Raw genomic sequence first — 6,891 nt, 5'->3', positions numbered from 1 at the left:
CAGGGGATAGCTGGCCAATCAGAGAACACCTTGGTTTGCACCAGCGATGAGTTTTGTAACAATCGAAGCGTTTCAGAAAGGCAGGGCAGAGAGGAGCAACAATAATGTACAGTATGTGGAAAATAGTATGTTTTTTGAACCTCAAACTGCATAAACACATTGCATTATAACAAATGCACAAAATAATGCTCTTTTTAGCAACATCATATGACCCCTTTAAACCCATTACTTGGCTCTGAAAATTTAAGTTGTGCAGCTTGTTTTTGATAAAAAGATAGATTGATAAAAAGAAGAAATGTTTTTGATTTAAAAAAAAAATATTGACAAATAAAAGACATGTTTATTATATATAGTATGCATAATTGTAAAAGTTTAGCAGTGAAAAAAACGGTGGTGTCTTTTTTGTCATTAGTTCACAAGTTCATAAAAATTTAATGAAAAAGTTATGGCAATTAGCAATACATGTTTACTTTAATACAAAACAATGGTTCATACACATATCCATACCTGCTCACCAAGCCTGCATTTATTTGCTCCGAAGTACAGCAAAAACAGTAAAATTTAAAAAAATTTACTATTTAAATTATCTGTTTTCTATTTGAATATATTATAAATGTAATTTATTTCAAAGCTGAATTTTTAGCATAATTACTCCAGTCTTCAGTGTCACATTGTCCTTAAGAAATCATTTTAATATGCTGATTTGCTGCTCAAAAACATTTATTATTATTATGTTAAAAACAGTGGAGTATATATAAAGTTCAGAAAAACAGCATTCATCTAAAATACAAAGCTTTTGTAACATTATAAATGTCTTCATTATCACTTTTGATCAGTTTAAAGCATCCTTGCTAAATAACAATCATTAATTTCTATAATTATTTTCCTAAAAAACAAACAAAAAATATACTGACTACAAACTTTTGAATGATATAGTGTATATAGTTACAAAAGCTTTTTATTTTACATAAATGTTTATCTTTCTGTTCAACAGAGAATCCTAAAAAATGTGCTCAACTTTAAATATTAGTAATACTAATAAACAGCTAATCAGCATATTAGAATGATTCCTTAAGGATCATGTGACACTGAAGACTGGAGTAATGATGCTGACGATTCAGCTTTGATCACAAGAATAAATTACATTTTAAAATACATTACAAAAGAAAACAGCTATTTAGTAAATAAAACAAACTACTGTTTTGCTGTACTTTAAATGCGAGCTTGGTGAGCAGAAGAGACTTAACATAAAAAATCTTACTGCTCAACAATTGGTTGTGTGTACATATTTTACATGTGTGTATATAGTTTTATTTATTTGTTTATCCATTTATGTAACACTTTTTAATGCTATGGTAACGTTGTGCTATTCTACAATCCTGCCAATAAAGCTTATATTTTTAGAAATTAATTAAATGTAATCAACTATGTTTTCGTTTTTAATTCGATCCATGTTTTCTGTTAAGTTTTACTGTATTTCTGATTTTTTTAACCATCAGTCATTAAATTTAAACTAACAAACAAGCTAAATAAGATGATCTATGACATTGTGTCGTTTGGTTTTTGGCACCCAGAGGGACGGTAGCGAAATCTGGTTGCTGATCAGATAAGAGTCGCAGCTCTGTTTGCAGTGGTTCTCTCTTTTCCGGGAAGCCAATGTTTCATCATATGTTCAATGAAAAGGGATCTAAACAGCGGAACTGTCTAAGCTAAGAAAAGACACTCAGAACAGCATGGAGATACAAATATGACAATTAAAAGTTAAAAGTTAATTATAACTATGTGACCCTGGACCACAAATCCAGTCTCAAGAAGCATGGGTATATTTGTACCAATAGCCAAAAATACATTGTGTGGGTCGAAATGATCGATTTTTCTTTTATGCCAAAAATCATTAGGATATTAAGTAAAGGTCATGTTCCATGAAGAGATTTTGTAAATTTCCTACCGTAAATATATATAAAAAATATATATATACAATTTACATTGCTAAGAATTTCATTTGGACAACTTCAAAGGCGATTTTCTTAATATTTAGATTTTGTTGCACCATCAGATTCCAGATTTTCAAATAGTTGTATCTCACCCAAATATTGTAATTGTAAAATGTAATTTACCCTTATGACTGGTTTGTGGTCAAGGGTCACATATTTCAATCGATATAAATCTTCCCAGACTGATTAGTGAGGAATACTGGTGCTTTAAGAAATTTGCACAAAAAAGAATTAAAATGTGTATTTGTGTGCGTGTGTGTGTGTGTGTGTGTGTGTGTATTCTCCTGTGTGTCTCGAAATAATCACTGTTACTTTCAACACCTTTTCAGCAGCGTCTGCCTCACCTGGAGGGAAACTAGCTCAGGTGAGCAGAATAAATCTGAACACTCTCTGCTAAAAGCCCTAAAGGGGCTTATTACAGGAGATTGGGCAACTCTAAGCAATTTCGCAATTATATTCAGTAAGCTGATGACTGTGGTGGTGGTTTCAGGCGATTCTATGATTTAGTCAAATGTTAGGCTGCTGAAGTGTAATTTTCTCACGTTAAAATACTTCCTCCTATATAAAATTTTTATGTAAAGACATTTCAGTAAGTGGGTTGTTGGTTAATTTCCCTGAAATTGTGGCTCTGTGGATCATTTTGTTTGTAATTGTTGTTAGGTGATGTAGAAATTATACATACTTCAGCTTTAAGATATGGGGGTAGGAAATTACCCTGTTATAAATAGTTGTAATGAATAAACATTATATTTTTAAGAACCATCATTAGTATTATTTATTTGATTTGTTTTTATTTAGATTTATTTGTCTAAATACATTAAATAAAAGAATAAAAACATTGAATATGAAATAAATACAGTTGATGTCAAAAGTTTTCACCCCCCTTTCAGAATCTCCGAAATGTTAATTTGACTAAAATAAGAGGGATCATGCAAAATGCATGTAATTGTTTTTTTAGTACTGACCTGAATAAGATATTTCACATAAAATGTGTTTACATATAGTTCACAAGAGAAAATAATAGTTGAAATTATAAAAATAAACCCCATTCAAAAGTTTAACCCCATGTTTTTCCTTCTGGAGCATTAGCGAGCATTTGAACCTTCTGTAATTGTTCAGTAATATCAGTTGTCCTTATTGTTGGAAAGCATTCAAATACAAAAAATGCTGGAAAACCAAAGAATTTGTGAGACCTAAAAGATTTTTCTGAAGAACAGCAGGCAGTTTAACTTTTCAGGATCAACAAGGGACTTATGAACAACAATCACTAAACAAAAAACTGCTGTGGATCATTCAAGTAACAACACAGTATTAAGAATCAAGTGTCTGTAAACTTTTGAATGGGTAATTTTTATAAAATGAAAATATAAATTAATCAGCTATTATTTTCTCTTGTGGACTACATGTAAACATCTTGTATGTGAAATATCTTATTCAGGTCAGCAGTAAACAAAAAATTGCATGCATTTTGTATGATCCCTCTTATTTTGTTAAAATAAATAATATTTTGCAGATTCTAAAAGGGGGGTGTAAACTTTTGACCTTAACTGTAAATACACAACTAATCTAATCTAATAATTTACATATTTCATAATATAAATTTTGAGAAATTAAAAAACATTAAATATATATTCATTTTTAAAAAGCTTGTTATTTAATGTTTTTAATCATTCATTCGTGAATTTATCCACCCATATAAGTAATAAAATAATAAAAGTATTATTTAAGAAATTTGTAACTGTGTTCTGTAGGAGCAAAAAATAAATATATTTTTAAAGATTTCTAAAATTATTTATTTATTAATTTGTATATATTATTATCATTTCTTAACATTTATATGAATTATTTAAATGCATTAAATAAGCATAAAAATATTTAACGAAATATATATTCATTACATGAAAATCTATAAAGCTGTATAACCTAAACATAAAAGCCAAACATTATATACAGTGTATTCTAGCAATGTTTATGTTTTTGTAATGATATCTTGTGCATAATTTAAAGATATATAATTAAAGTTGCCTATAATAAATTGACCAGATAACCATAATTGTTTAGATGTTTGTTTCAGTTAGTTTGTTCAAATAAAGTATCTCAGTGGACACTGTATGCCAAAATCTGTGTAAAAAATACTGTGGCAAAGCTAATTTCTGACCCTGAAGTAAAGGCAACTATAGGTGGAGGGGTGAACGTGGGGTTAGGAATTTTGATAGAGTTTGCTCATTGTAAAGTGTTTGAGGGACCCATACAAGCACCCAGCGGGTCAGGGGCATTTTGGGAAATGACAAAAGAGAAACGTCTGAATTAGGAGCTGAGTAACTTAGATTTGGAGTTTCCATGGAAACGCTGGTTGGGAACCACAGGCAAGACTGAGAAACATCTGCTTGTGTCTGCTTTCTGCTCAGCTTTTGTTAGTGAGTGTAGACGAGAAGAACCTGGATTTTCATAGCAGAGGTTTTGCGCTTGTTTTAACATTCTGAGTCAGCAGATGGATGTTTGCTTTTATAGATGTTTTACCTGCAGGTGAATCAATAAAGTGAGGTTAAAGAGGAGGGACTGGCTGTTTTAGGGCAGGGGGCGTATGGGAAATGTGACGTCATTGAAGAGTGTTTATCTACGGACACATGACCTCAGGCGAACGGCAGCTGATTTTGATGCATGATGTGTAATAACAGTCAGATTACAGTCATGAATCACCACAATGAAACAAAAAAAAGGAAAATAATACAAATATTTTGAAATATTTGAAAAAAAGGATTAAAATACAAAAAAACATTAATATATATAAAAAAGGGAATATAAAAGAATAAATAGAAATATTAATAAAATATAAAAAGATTTAAATAGAATATGGAAAGTATATAGAAAATTTTTATATATTTTAAAATATTTTTATATTATAAAATATTAAAGGTTGGCACTTAAAATATAAAATATAAAGTTTTTTTATTCTTTTCTAATACAAAATATTTTCAAATATATATTTTAAAAAATAAAAATACATACAAAATATTAACCATTAATATATGTATAAAAAAGGAAAATATAATAGAATAAATCATTTTTTAATAGAATATAGAAAAAAAAATAGAACATAAAAATCTAATTTTTTGTTTAAAAAATTACAAATATTTTCAAATATAAATTTAAAAATAAATATTAAAAATAAAACATTAAACATTAATGCATATATATATAGAGAGAGAGAGAGAGAAAATAAAGATTAGATATAAAAGAATAAATCATTCTTAAATAAATAAAATATAGAAAACATATAGAACATTATTATTATTATCATTTTTGTTATTATTGTTAAATTATCATCATATTTTTATATTGTTAAATATAAATGGTTGGCACTCAGAAACCACCACTATAATATTGTCACACCCTCTGCACGTTCCCTCAGCCCCAATCACCACGATCCTCCACCAACCAGCCAATCACCACCACAGCACACCCGTGAACCATCACCAGAATTCTAATCACCGTCACCTGCACCAGCAATCACCACACCCTTTATATGCTTACCTCTGTCACTCACTCACCGGCTGGTATCGAAGTTGCATGGATGTTTCTCTGTGGATCTTCTCCCCCTCCTGTTGTCTCTCCTGTGCTCCTCGTGGATAATTCCAATGTTCTCCTGTGCTCCTCGTGGATTGCTCTGATGTTCTCCTGTGAAACACATCAAATGCTCCTCGTGGATTTCCCCGATGATCTCCTATGAAACACGTTAATCGTGTTAAAGGGAAGTGACTGTTGCTGACGCTATACTACTTATGAACTTGAACTCACCTGTTGTGTTGTGTTTGAAGATTTGACCACAGACCTTTATTCACCCGTTTGCACGTGTGTTGAACTGTGCACGTTTGTTAATAAATACCTTGAAAGATACTCACCTTCTCCCTGTGTGTGTGGTCGTGACAGGATACCAGCCCTAAAGTAATAACTCTCCACGTCACTCATGGAGGCGAGCGCCGCTATCACCGAAGACACCCCCGACCCATTTTCGGATATGGTAAACGTCCTTCGTCAATCTCTACCTGCTGCTCCAACGACGATTTCCAACACGCCCCTCTCTCGCCCCATGAGTTATTCCGGAGACCCGGGTGGTTGCAATGGTTTCCTCCTGCAATGTTCCCTCTATATCGAAGCCAACGCACACCAGTTTCCAAACGAAATTTCTAAAATATATTTTATGATTTCCCTCCTCACTGGGCAGGCACTTCAATGGGCGGATGCACTCTGGAATTCACGGAGCGATGCATTAATCTCCTATAATGCTTTCGTTGCCCACTTCAAGGACGTGTTTGGAGCTGCTCTCACTCCCCTTTCCGTGCACGATGAACTGATTACTCTGAATCAAGGTACGTCCAATATTCATGAATACACCCTGCGCTTCCGCTCTCTAGCGGCCACCAGTGGTTGGAACCAAGTCGCTCTCCTAGCAGCCTACCGTAAGGGGCTTAAACCCCAGATCCGCAAGCATATGGTCATCTACGATGACAATGTACCGCTGGAAACTTTTATTAAGAAGGCAGTAGGCATTTCTCAACATCTCTCAGCGTGTCCTTCTGCAAAGTCTGCACCTAGCTTCCCCCCACTCCGAACACCGTCACCCCAACGAGATGCTGAAGAGCCCATGATTACCGACTCCTATCGCCTGGATCCTGCGGAGAGGAAACGACGAATTAGTAATCGCCTGTGCCTATATTGTGGAGAAGCCTCACACTTCATCAGTGCCTGTCCAGTCCGCCCGCCTCGTCCAATGGTGAGTACCGTATCTATTACTCCAGCCATGTCTCTCTTACCCCATATTACCGCTGAACTAATAGTAAACTCTCGTACTCTCCCCATCTATGTGCTCGTGGATTCCGGAGCGGCTGGCAATTTT

Source organism: Garra rufa, chromosome 5, assembly GCF_049309525.1.
Source record: "Garra rufa chromosome 5, GarRuf1.0, whole genome shotgun sequence".
NCBI classification, from domain to species: domain Eukaryota; kingdom Metazoa; phylum Chordata; class Actinopteri; order Cypriniformes; family Cyprinidae; genus Garra; species Garra rufa.
Note: the sequence above shows the minus strand (reverse complement) of the source record.